Below are 14,109 nucleotides of genomic sequence, written 5' to 3'. Positions count from 1 at the left end.
AGTATATATATATATATATAGTGTGTGTTCACTGCTGTGTGTGTGCACTTTGGATGGGTTAAAAGCAGAGCACGAATTCCGAGTATGGGTTACCATACTTGGCTGTATGTCACGTCACTTTCACTTTCATATCGCAGATAAACAAAATATGGCATTGTGAGTTTTTTTCCAACATTGTTTAGCCCTTGATGTTATTTCGTGCTGTAACTAGTAATGAGGAAGAGATGATAGCCCCGCTGAAAAAAAAAAAAACAACAACAGCTAAACAATAGAAACACATCACAGAAATTCTATTGGTTTCCACTACAAATACCATTACATATTACAAACCATCAACTATTAACCATTAAAAACTGGTTTCCTGCAGTGTTTTGTCTGGACACATTAAAGAGCCACAAATCGGTATTTATTGTATGAATTTCTTAAATAACAAAATTTGAAAGTAGATGCTTTTTGCTATTTTTTTATGTTGTGTTGTATTTGTTGGCTCTTTAAACAAAGATGCATCACTTTGTTATATTACTCTTTTTGGTTTAAAGTGTCTGCTAAATTAAGAAATGTATATGTAAAATGTAAATACATTTTCATCATTCTCATTCAACGTGACGGTGAGTGAGGATGATGAAGAAGAAATGAGACCGACAGAAACTGGTGTGGCTCTCCAAACACTGACAATCAGCATAAAGATGACGTGTTTAGTGACTTGAGCACGTGAAGAAATCATTTTGACTCGTGAGGTTCGAAAAAAGAATACATTGAACACTCTAGCAAATAAAGTGTGTTGAATCTCTTTTTTATGTGGCTGACTCGAGGTTTTGTGGCATTAAAGTTAATTTTGAACGCATTTTGTTCACATTAACCTGCTGCTGCATGATGATGATCAGAAACTCCTTCCTCTTACACAACACCAGGAAGAAGAGATTCGTGATTTCCCTTCCTATCATACTGACTCATGTTGGACAAAGGATTTTTGAGAAGTTTGTTTTTGAAGGATTTGTTTGTTTGTTTGTTTGAACTGACATTAGATCTTTGTGATTTGAGTTCATAAAATGAAAGTGAACTTTAGTTTGCTTGAGGTCATTCTCGTGATTCTTGGAGGCATCAATCAGAAAGTGAAAGTAAAGTTTAGATTTCTGACGCTCAAGCGCTGAAAATGGATTCGCCAGCTGATTATGATTACAGTTGTCCCGTGTGTCGTGATGTTTTCAATGTTCCTGTTATTTTATCATGTAGTCACAGTTTCTGTAAAGAGTGTCTTCAACAGTTCTGGAAAATCAAGAAGTCTCGGGAGTGTCCGGTTTGCAGGAGATTGTCAAAACATGAACCTACGAGTAATCTGGCGTTAAAAAACTTGTGCGAGTCGTTCCTGAAGGAGAATAACGAGAATCTTTCATCAGAGTCTGAGGAGCTCTGCAGTTTACACAGTGAGAAACTCAAGCTCTTCTGTCTGGAGGACAAACAGCCGGCGTGTTTAGTGTGCAGAGATTCACAGAAACACATCAATCACACATTCAGACCCATCAGTGAAGTGGCTTCTTCATATAAGGTAGGAGATGTACATTTATTAAGATTAAAGTTAAGATAAGATTAAAACTTGTATAAATTGTATATAATAAACAATGCATGTCTCTGTATGTGTATTTAATGAACATCTAGCATGAATCGCTCATGTGGTTTTTCACTTTCAATTCTAGGAGGAACTCAATCCAGCACTGAACTCATTACAAGAGAAACTAAAACACAAAGAAAACATTAAAGGCGAATTTGAGAGAACGGTTCAACACATCGAGGTGAGAATTGATTGCTTTGAAATCGAATTTGATGAGAAAAACTTAATTGGTTGTCTCACATAATTGTATTTAACTTTGACTGGAAAACAAAAATATTCAATGCATGTTTTTATTTCATAGTATATAATGATGTAAATTATTATTACATAATTATATACAGACATTTATGGTGTAGTTTATAAAATATGCAAGAAACAACAACAACAAATAAACAATTAGACATATGCATCAAAGGGGTCATATGATGTTGCTAAAAAGAACATCATTGTGTGCATTTTGTGTAATGAAATGTGTCTGTGGTTTAAGGTTAAAAAAAAAAATACTTCTTTTCCACATAAAGTACATTATTGTTTCTCCTCTATGCCCCGCCTTTCTGAAATGTCAATTTTTACAAAGCTCATCGTTCTGAAAAGCAAGGTGTGCTCAGCTATCCAGTGTGTTGTGATTGGCTGAATGCATAAAGCATGTGACGGAAATGTTACGCCCCTTAACGTACTGTGATGCATGTTCTGGTCAGAACACCAGTGAGACAGTGTTGCATCCAGTGGGGACATAATTACAGATTATAATGATTTATACTTTTTTTACGCCTTGCTTTGCATTACGCTGCATAAACATAAAACCATGTTTGCATTCGTGATCGGAGAAACGACAAACAACAAGCGCTACTCTACACTGCTCAAAACTCACGTTTGAATCATCAGCGGCAAATCCTTTACATATGTAAACGTACTTATAGACTGTGAGTCAGAATAGCCGGCATTGTAGTCTTCTCTCCCAGGATCAGGAAACAGTCCTCTATAAAATGTGCTGCACACATCTGAATATTTGGGATGAACTGTTTTCTAGTTGTGTCTTTTTTTTTTTGAATTTTTGCTTTTGCAATGAAACAGCGTCTCCACAACATGGTGCCGGCAGCAACAGCAATAATTAAAGAACATTTGGGCAGCATTATGCAAATCTTTCCATATTGTGACGTAGACATGTGGGGGCGTGTTTAAACAAGGCATTTTAGGAGGGCGTGGACGAGTCTTAACTTTCTATAAAGAACATCTCTTTGGATTTGAGACATTAGTCTTTGTAACTTATCTTTTCACAAACCGCTTGTAACAATCCAAAGAGAAAGGAAAACTTGAAATCGCATCATATGACCCATTTAAAACCATTCAATATTCCCCTTTCTTATGGTCACAGCAACTATTATAACTAGGACGACATGCCACTTTTAAAAATAATTCATATTAAGTTTATACAATGTAAAGAAACTGAAAACAATACAGAAGCTGAAACTTCTGATTGCTGGTTGCTTCAGCAGTGGGTGGGACTAACATGCAAGGGGCAATCCCATTGCCTAGTGCTCACTTTTCACACTCTGCTTTCAGCAACTTAATTTAGTCAAGCGCAGACAATGTGATTAATATTCATAAGCAGTTGGTTCATTTAAATTCAAGCTTATTTGTATAGCGCTTTCACGATACAAATTGTTGCAAAGCAGCTTTACAATATATGTCACAATAGAGGTTATGAATGTATGTACTAGCTTTTCAGAAACAGGTAACGTTTCGTAGCTTGGCAGTTTTACTGAGATGGAAGAAAGCTGTTTTTGTAACATGGGAAATATGATTTTCAAAAGACAAGTTGCTGTCTAATATAACATCCAGATTTTTGACTGTAGAGGAAGTAACAGTACATCCATCTATTTGTAAATTGTATTCCAAGAGATTCTGTGTACTGTTTTTTGGTAATTTAGATCATTTAGAAGTTTCATCTGCTCTTGAGATATATAGTTGAGTATCATCAGCATAACAGTGGAAACTAATCCCAGTAATATTATTTTTAATAATATTACCAAAGAGGCAACATGTATACTGAAAATAGCAGAGGACCTAGGACAGATCCTTGTGGCACCTTGTCACACAAGTGATAGAGAGGACTCCCCATTTAAATAAATAAAGTGGTAGCGATCAGACAGATAGAATCTAAACCATCTTAGAGGGGTCATATGATGCAATTTCAATTTTTCCTTTCTCTTTGGAGTGTTTCAAACTCTTGGTGCATAAAGAAGATCTGTAAAGTTTCAAAGACTAAAGTCTCAAATCCAAAGAGAAATTCTTTATAAAAGTTATGTGGACATATTTGCGTAACACGCCGAAATGTTTATGCAAAGAAAGAAGGCATGGTTTCAGTACCCGCAGTTAGTGTTGAAGCAGCCATGTCAGGGAGATGTTGTGTGTATCTAGGAGAAAGCAAAAGCACTTTATTTGGCCTTTCGTAAGTAGATGCATTTTTCTAGGAATCTTTAATATTACTTGCAACAGAACAGCAACACATTTTATGGACGACCGTTTCATGAACCTAGGAGAGGAGATCATTCTGACTTTGCTATGACAATCTGGCTCTTCTGAATCAGCTACTGTAAGCATGTTATTAGTTTAAGTATTTGGTATTGAATGTTCAAATGTGGAGTTTTGTGTGTGTACGAGAGAGAGAGAGAGAGAGAGAGGGTCACACAGTGGAGTCAGCTGTCTTAGCCGTCCGTGGCTTGTGTACTTCAAACACATTCAAGCTTCATCACTGTGTAAGGACATTATTAACCTTCTTTACATTTGTTTTGAAAGATGATGCTCACGATTATGGAAAGGGGCATTACATTTCGGACGAGTGCTTGCGCTGTTCGGCCAATCACAGTGTACTGGGTCAGTTGGGCAATCAGAGCAGACTGCGCTTGTCGGAAGGAGGGACTTTGAAGAAAAATACGCGTTTGAGAGAGGCGGTGTATAGAGGACCTACAATAATGTACAGTATTTGAAAAATAATGTGTTTTTTGAACATTAAAGCATGTCAACATATTCTGTTACACCAAATACACAAAGTAATGATATTTAAAAAAGCATCATATGACCCCTTTAAAGCCTGCCCTTGAATACGCGTATAGTTTTGTAATTGATCTACGAGTATGTGTCAAATGCAGCACTAAGATCAAGTAAAACTAGCAATGAGATGCAACCTATTCTGACGCAAGAAGCAAGTCACTTGTAAGTTTAATAAGTGCAGTTTCTGTGCTATGGTGGGGTCTGAAACCTGACCTGAAATTCTTCGTACACATCATTTTATTGCAGGAAGGAGCACAGTTGAGCAGACACAACTTTTCCCAAATATTGTGAAATAAACGGAAGATTTAAAATGTGTCTGTAATTTGCCAGTTTTCTAGGATCTAGTTGTGGTTTCTTAATAAGAGGCTTGAATGGTTTTGGGACATGACCTAAAGATAACGATGAGTTAATAATATTGAGAAGCGTTTTTTCTGCTACAGGTAACAACTCTTTCAGTAATTTAGTGGGAACAGGATCTAATAGGCATGTTGTTGGTTTAGATGCAGTGATAAATTTATTTAGCTCATCATGTCCTATAGTTTTAAAGCACTGCAGTTTATCTTTGGGTGCGATGGATGAAGCTGAAGTTCTAGACACTGCAGAATCTACATTTGTTATTGTATTTCTGATGTTATCTATTTTATCAGTGAAGAAATTCATAAAGTCATAACTATTTAACTGTGAGGGAATATTTAGATCGGGTGGCGTCTGGTTAATTGGTAATCTAGACACTGTACTAAATAAAAACCTTGGATTGTTTTGGTTATATTCTATGAGTTTGTGGATATGCTCGGCCCTGTCAAATGTATACAGATATATATATATATATATATATATATATATATTTATATATATATATATATATATGTGTGCGTGTATATTTGTGTGTGTGTGTGTGTGTGTGTGTGTATATATATATATATATATATATATATATATATATATATATATATATATATATATATATATATATATATATATATATATGGAGCATAGCGTCCTGGAGATGTTGTCTGACAGGAGTTCCACTCCGACTCTGCTTGAGTGCAGGCCATCAGGAAAAAGCCTAGGTCGCTCCCAGAAAAGATTCCAATTATTAACAAAGAGCAGTTTTTTATCTGTTTTTTACACTAGGGCTGGTTCGAATATAATTTTTTGAGCTTCGAAGCTTCGGTAGTAACCAACACCGAATATTCAAAGCTTCGTAGGGAGGGGGCAGAACATATTCTTCTCTCTAACACCATGTCTACACCGGATATGTGCGCACGGCTGGTGTGTTATATTTTTTATATACTGAAACAAACTTCAAATGATTTCAATGGTCGCTTTGTTGCGTCCAGTGTAGCCAGACTTTAGCTGTTGCGGGGCTGTGCGACACGTCAAGACAACAGTCGCGTCCAGTCTAGACACAGTGTAATAACGGCAGGAATCTCTGCGTGTCTGTCTGTCTGTTTACATTTTTATTATGTCGATAAACGTTCATCCCAACGACTTCACGCATGGCGGGTGTGTTGTTGCGGACCCAAGGGAGTGCAGTGCCTCATTTTGGTGCAATATGGACACGCGACACGTTCCAAATGAATAAACTTTTAATAAACTACAGAACACCATGACCCAGAAGCGGCGCGCCTCACATGGGCAGGGTGATTATTATATTCTCTGAGAACAGCCACTGCACTAGTGATACAAAACAGCTCTCTTTGCTCTTCAGGATCATGGGTATCTGTGCAGAAACATTGAGAACACGAGCACCAGAGAAACAGTGAGTGTGCACTTTACCTTCAGCTAACGTAGCACAGATGTGCCGGTCGATGGAGTTTCTGGCAATCACAGTATTGCGTTCCACCTCATGGAGGGGAGCGAAGCGAAGTGGTGCCTGGATCATGTCTTCCTGGATTGCGGGTGCACCCAGGGTCCGTAGTGTCCTGGCGCCAGAGTAAAGGACATCTGGGAAGATCGCGTCCTGGGTGCAAATCAAATCACTCAAATCAAATCAAAATTTTTGCACAGGGCCTGGGCAGAGAAACACACGGAGTACAGGTGGTGGGAGTGTTAGCAGCGTGCTGTAAATTTACCTCGGCCTTGTGAGCGTCAGCACAAACTAGCCAAGACCGCAATCTGCTGTTTAAAATCTAAGCTCAGAATCGATTCAAGAGAGAATCACCATGCATTCCAAAAATCTCAGAATCGATCCATGAATCATGATGCATTGATTTACTGTCCAAGACCTACTCAATCCCGGCAGGAATTGTTGTGGGGAGTGAATAAACAGTGCTCTCTTCCACCTTCAATACTCCTCTCTTTAGCAAGGCACTGACTGAACTCCCAACTGCAGCAAATGACTGTCCACTGCTCCTGGTGTGTGTTAAAACTTACTGTTAAATGCAGAGCATAAATTCAGAGTATGGGTTACCATACTTGCCCACATGTCATGTCACATCACTTTCAGTGTCAGTGTCATTCATAATCTAAAGATAAAAAAATCTGCAACCATTAAACACTACACTATTTTCTGTGGAATCTGTCAACTCTAATCTGCAGATTGAGTTTGACTTTTTGAAATTAGCGTCGACTTCTTTGCACTGTAAATTGGGGGAAAATCAGGGCAAAAGTTGTGTAGTATATTCCTGCCTTTAAGCCATTTAACACAGTGGAATTTTGTGCTAACACAGATTTACTCATTCACTCTTCATGCTGCTTCAGAATCAGTCACGTCTTTGATTTCAGTCTCAAGCTGATCACACGGAGCGTCAGATTAAACAGCAGTTTGAGAAGCTTCATCAGTTTCTCAGAGATGAAGAAGAAGCTACAGTCACTGCACTGAGGGAGGAAGAGGAGCAGAAGAAGCAGATGATGAAGGAGAAGCTGGATGAAATTAACAGACACATCTCAGCTCTTTCACACTCAATCAGAGACATGGAGGAGATGATGAATGCCAGTGACGTTTGCTTTCTGAAGGTCTGATTTCAGATTATTGTTTGATTAATTGATTGATTGATTGAGTTCTTGATGATAAATTGTGTCTTTGTTCTGCAGAAGTTTCCAGTCTCAATGGAAAGGTGAGTGATCTGCTGCTGTCTCTGCTCTCTCTCTGCTTCTGATCCAAATCCACTTCAGTTCTGATCCTGAATGTTCTTCCAGAGTCCAGATCTCACAGCCGGATCCACAGACTCCTTCTGGAGCTTTGATTCATGTGCCGCGTTACTTGGGCAACCTGCCCTTCAGAGTCTGGAAGAAGATGCAGGACATCATCCAGAACAGTGAGTCTGCAGAAGATCTGTGCTCTTAGGGTTCACACCAAACGCAAATGTAATTATTCGCATGAGTAGATTACATACAAAGTCAATGCAAAGACGCAAACAGAGGTGAATTTGCACCAGGCAAACTGAAAATTTGCCTGATGCATTCTCACGCAAGCCAATCAGCGAAGAGTTTATTGACACGTCCGGCTGTATCAGAAATTGGGGGAGCGAATTATTATAGCCGTCTGGAGAAGACATTGAAATTAATCGAGTTGTGTGTACCTCTATATGGTGCTGCGAACCCAGGCACATCTGCGTTTGGCTTTCCGGCATTTTTGGGACTTCCCCAACAGGTACAAAACAACAATCATATTTATCCACACCATGCTGATTACTCAGAAATTTTGACTAGAATTTGTAAACAAGCTTGAACAGTTCCTCACTGCAGATTGGCTCATAAGAACAATTTCTTCAAGAACTGGACATTTAACTGGTGTCAGATCTCCCCCAATGGAGTCTTTTTAAGGGAATGTGTTGCCAAATCTTTTGGCCAACATCAACAGTAGAATAAAAATTGTGGGTGGGGGAGGTGGGGGAGGGTTGTCACAACTCTTCTATCAGACTATTCAATTAACTGGCATAAAACATACCGCGAGTAATCTAGAGCGAGTGATGTGATATGCACAAATGCAAATGTAATTATTTGTGCAAGTAGATTACATACAAAGTCAATGCAAAGATGCGAATATATGCATAAAAAGCAGCGATCGTATCTATCCTCACCATGGTTGATTATTTGAGCAAGTGAGGTGAAAAACATCCCGCGAGCAATCTAGAGCGAGTGATGCAGTGCGCATATTCGCTTCGCGTTTGGTGTGAACACACCATTACACAATGATGAATGAAAGTTTTACAGATTTTAGAATTATGTGTGAAGAATCAGCTGAGCTACTGCACCAAAATGAGCCATAAGACAAGAACATGATATTTACAGTTACAGTGATACAGCAGATTGATTTTTGTCAATATCAGTTTCTGATATTTACATGCGATGAAAATCTGAAAATGTTCATGGATGTATTTACTAACACTGAGTGATCAGGGGAAAATGTCTGATGTGATTGATCAGCAGTGTCATAATTCATGGTAATCTGTGTTCAATCTTAATCATTGTTTTATTTTTCATAATTATATAAGCTTTTGATTGTGTTTAATTGTTTATTGTGTTTCTTGATCTAATGTGTTTATGTATACAAATACTGCGAATCCAGATCTCATCCTATCTGATGTTGTGATTGGTGTGTCAACCTCTTCCTGATAATCCAGAGAGATTCGACGAGTATGCCTGTGTTCTGGGTTCAGAGGGTTTTAACTCAGGAACACACTGCTGGGATGTGGAGGTTAAAGACAGTCTGTACTGGAGTGTTGGAGTAACTACAGCGTCAAACCAAAGGAAGGGACCTGTTTTCTTTAACACTGAGGTCTGGTGGGTGCAGTACGGACTGGATGAGCGGTTTGGTTTTCCTGTTAAACAGAGGCTGGACAGGGTGAGAGTTGATCTGGACTATGACAGAGGAACAGTGTCATTCTCTGACCCTGTAACTAACACACATCTACACACATTCACAACCATCTTCACTGACACAGTCTTCCCATTCTTCTGGTGTAATGATTTGAAAATTGTACCAGTTAATTGAATAGTCTGATCAAAGAGCTGTTTGGCAACATGTTCCTCAAAGTGACTCCATTGGGGGAGATCTGACGCCAGATACTTTTGATGTCCTATTCTTAAAGAAATTGTTCATTTGAGTCAATCTGCAGTAAGGAACTGGTCAAGCTTGTTTACAAATTCTAACTTTAGATCCTGGGTGATGATGCAAGGTGCACAGCCAAAGCGCCACACAGGACCTGAAAGAGCTGGTTCAAGTATAACTGTCAAAGTTTGACTAGAATTGTCAAAAGTATTGGTACCAAGTTGGTACTTGCATTTTACAAATGTACCGGGTTAGTTCAGTACCCACTGATAGGCTGCTGTGCGTTCCGTATCTCTGTGAGCACTCTGTGAAAATAATCCAGTGTTCCTTTTTATTAGTTTTTTGAAGCATTGAGCATTGCAGCCAATCACGGACATGTCTGTGGAACGTTTTACCACTTTTGCCAAAGTTAAGTCAGAATCTGCTCAACATTGCTCAAAATGTCAGTTTTTGTTCCACACACTCGTGTATCCTTTAAATATAAAGTATAAAGACAATGAAAATAAAAGATTCATTGTGCAGTGTAGGTAGCTTCACTTATAACAGGAGTTTTCTTTCAAGTGCAAAACTCCATGAACTTTTGCTCAAAACTGTAGCGATCGACAGCTTCAGTGGTTATAAAAGGAGAGCTCTTCATAACCTATTCACAATTTGAATAAAATATGTATTTTAACATGCTGCCAGGTACACACTGCAAAGTTTCAGGAGTGACAATTGTTTTGAGACTGAACCCGAAACTGCAGTGACTGTCATAGTAATAACAATAGCACCAAACGAAAAAAAAAAAAATTCTGATCCTGTATGTCAAAATAGATCAGCGCATCATATGTTTCACACTAGCACTTTTAGTGTGCACCTGGGTTTGTTTTGTATAATATGAACACTGTTTACTGAACTCAGGTGTGCACTCACAAACTGTAACCGAGTCCATCTTAAACGGATGGTCTTCTAGGGCATGGTCAATGGAACTCTGGTACGGTTCGTATCTGATGTGAATGCAATTGTACAAGGTCACTGCTGTATGAAATTGTCAAACTGTGTATTTGTGTTTTAACTCACATGCTTTCCTGATATGCCTGACTGACTTACTGTGAGCAGAGAGAATTTATATTTCATTTTTGGTTGAAGTAATTGATTGCCATGTTCTTTTGAACCCTTTGCTTTACATTCATGACAAATGGATGCATGTGCCGTTCAGTCTTTCCGCTTTTGAGACTAAATCAAAAGTTTCAAAATCCGTAGTACCAAACTGAAGCGTCCATTAATTTTGCCATCTTCTGCATAGTTGTTACCTAGCAATGGGGGCAAATGGCTGTGACTCATTCCATGCAAACATTCCATGGTTGGGAACCAAAAATTACCGTGTCAATACAATCTAATTTGGACCAGGCAATCAAACCAAGTGTGAAAGCACTCTAGACTTGCCACTTGTTTTATGTAATGTGTTTCTTTTTTCTTTATTATTTACTAGCATTTTACTGGAATTGTTTAAAGGATTTTACAAATATTTGAAGGCTACATGCTGTTTTAATATATTATTTACTTATTATGATTATTATTATTATTATTATTATTGTTATCATTAATAAGTATATCATTTACCACACCATTTTTTTTTTTTTGTCAAATAGTTAAATAAAATAGTTAAATATAGATCCAGCGAAGTGATGCAGGGATTATGTCAAAATCTGAGAGACTGATTTGCTGTGGGTTCCCTCAAGGTTTTCCTAGAGGGTTTTTCCAATTTATGAGTAAAATAAGGTCTGTGGTAATTCTAATTTAACAATACATTTATGTTTTGTTCTATAACGTAAACTGCACACCCCCCCAAACCTCATAGGAAAATCTTTTAGGGAACTCGTGGTGAATTAGTCTTCCCTTTTGACATAATCCCTGCTCCACTCCACTGTTAAAGCCGATTACTGAAATTCTGGTAATGAATAAAATATTTTTAAAGCCACAGATATTTGTTTCTGTGTATTTTGTGTGATGTTACTAAAACAATTTATTAGTAGCATAGTTTTTCAGTTGCAATTATAATTCTTTATTCAAAGTGTTTGGATTGATAAATTGAAGAAATCAGATTTCTTCAAATGTCAAAGATGACATTGTGCCTGCATTGTGACCCAGTGAGCCGGAGACCCACTTCTTTCTTTTTATCTGCAAATTGTACTAGTCAGTGCATTACTGTGACTTACTGTTAACTTGGGTCATAAACTTTCTCTTCTACTTTCTCTGTTTCTCTGTTTCCTTCCTCTTCCCCTGCCACATCAGACCAAAAACCCCACTGCGTGTTCAGCTTGGAAATGAACAAGTTACTATGCACATGCATTTGTACCACCAAGGACTTGAACAAGCCTGATGCGTCATGTAAGTTTCAAAAATGCAATGTAACAATTTAGTGCGAGTTTAAAATTGTAAGTTTAAAAGATCGTAAGCTTAAGCCATTAAATGTGACTCGACATTGTCATCAAAAACCATCAGCAGTCAGTTCTCAGCTCCACGTACACAGGAACTGAAACACATCCACTGCTGAAACTCCCCTCTCTTCTTCTGTCCCCTCACTGAGGAAGAAGTATCAACACTTTTCCTCTCCAGCCATCCTACAACCTGCCCTCTAGACCCAGTCCTTTCACACCTTCTGCAAGCAATTACCAGCACTTACACATATCATCACACAGGTATTTTCCCCACCGCATCCAAGCAGACTCGTGTAACCCCACTGCTCAAAAAAAAAAAAAAAAACATTAAATTAAATGCTTCAATTGTAGATTATTTTTAATTCCCACAAATTTTCATTCTCCTTGCTTTCTTCGATCAACTCTAAAATAAAAGTAAAAGCAGTTAATTTTTTAAGTAACTTGTAAAAAGCAGAGAAATGTGGACATAAAAATGAACCCTGATGTAACAACGGTGTAAAGTAGTCAATTGCAATACAAAATTGTGATCATTTAGATGCATTTTTATAAATTATACATCCCTGAAACTTTCCACTCATTGCTCTTTAAATCATTATTTTTTAAAACATTATAGGATTAATGAAATGAAATGGAGAATTGAGTGAAGTTGAGGAGAAAATTCATGTCAAAACTGGAGAAAAACTTCTGAGCTGCTCGCAAACCAAACAGAAAGATTTAAAGAAAAGAAGAGCAGAGAATCTTTCACCTGAAAACACATGAGAGGATCCACACTGGAGAGAACCCTTATCATTCGTTCATTTTCTCTACACACACATACAAAAAACAATCACAGTCAGTAGATCATCTTCAGCAAACCTTCAGGTCTGATGGAGCAGATTCAACTGGGAGATTCTCTTCACCTGCGCTGCAAGTAGTTCTGATAATTCGCTGTGAACCCACTGTTTCCTAAGAATGTTTTGATTAATGTAGTGTAGCACACAGACTTTATAATCATTGTGAAATTGCTGTTTGTTTTGCTTCACCGACAGTTCTAGAGTTATGCGGGAGAGACGAGCGAGGTCTGTGATGCAGCTGTTCTGATTAAAAGTTAAGACAGAGCGTCTTTTGTTCTTCAAACATTACAGTAGACATATTTTGGTTTACAAACTGTATTGTTTCATCAGATAGTCATTATTATAAGAATGGATTGGTGCACTATATTATTGTTTTATGTAAAGGTGCTTTGTCAGTGGTAGCGCTGGCTAACTGGCTCAAGGACTCCTCTCTGTGCCGATCACAACAGGCTTGTTCAGTTGAACAATCAGAGCACATTTTTAATCATTTCTTCACTCTTGTTTTCTATAAGTTTCAGAGGCTATATGTAGTCTTTTTTTGTAAATTATATATACTATATTAAAGCTAATGACATTGACAAAAAGAACACTTCAATTTATGCCACACTTCCTGTTGCCAGCTGGTGGCGCTATGACTATATCTACATTTTGGCATGTAGATGTCTTCAGACCAGGACTAATATCAAACATGTGGGGTTTGGGGCAGATTGGACTTTGTATGCTTGTGTCACAGCTTACTGTTTCATGCATTAGTAGTATTAACACTTAGCTAAGTGTTGTTAGCATGTTTTAGCATGTTTAGCACATGCTGTCATAATTTAATTTGTTGCTAGGTGTGCATCACAGTGTTAAATATGTCACTTCCGGTTTCCAGCAGGTGGCACTATAACTGAATATTGCCATATAGATGTGTTCAGGATAGTACTCTTATCAAACAAGTTTGGGGAGATTAGATATTGCATGCCTGAGTTCTGGGGCGCTGTAAAGGGGGGGTAAACGATGACAATTCTCGGGGCCCATGACTAAGAGGGGGCCCAGAGAAGCCCCCAATAAAATTGTGGTGCTAAAAAAAAAAATTGATATAAAAATTATAAACTTTAAATTATTCTATTTGCTGTTTCCTGGTGTCAAAAAAAAATTATTTGTTCAGGAAACACAAATGTCCGTGGGCCCCTCTCCCCCTCTCGATTATCATAA

The 14,109-nt window shown here is 37.9% G+C and overlaps 1 pseudogene; it reads left to right on the top strand.

The window, feature by feature from the left end:
- The first annotated feature begins 137 nt into the window (after nucleotides 1-137).
- LOC109052591 lies at nucleotides 138-11,166 on the top strand (annotated as a pseudogene).
- Nucleotides 11,167-14,109: the final 2,943 nt, after the last annotated feature.

This window comes from Cyprinus carpio, chromosome A3, assembly GCF_018340385.1.
Source record: "Cyprinus carpio isolate SPL01 chromosome A3, ASM1834038v1, whole genome shotgun sequence".
Taxonomy (NCBI): Eukaryota; Metazoa; Chordata; class Actinopteri; order Cypriniformes; family Cyprinidae; genus Cyprinus; species Cyprinus carpio.
The sequence above is the reverse complement of the archived record's forward strand: the minus strand, read 5'-3'. Positions and strand labels throughout refer to the sequence as shown.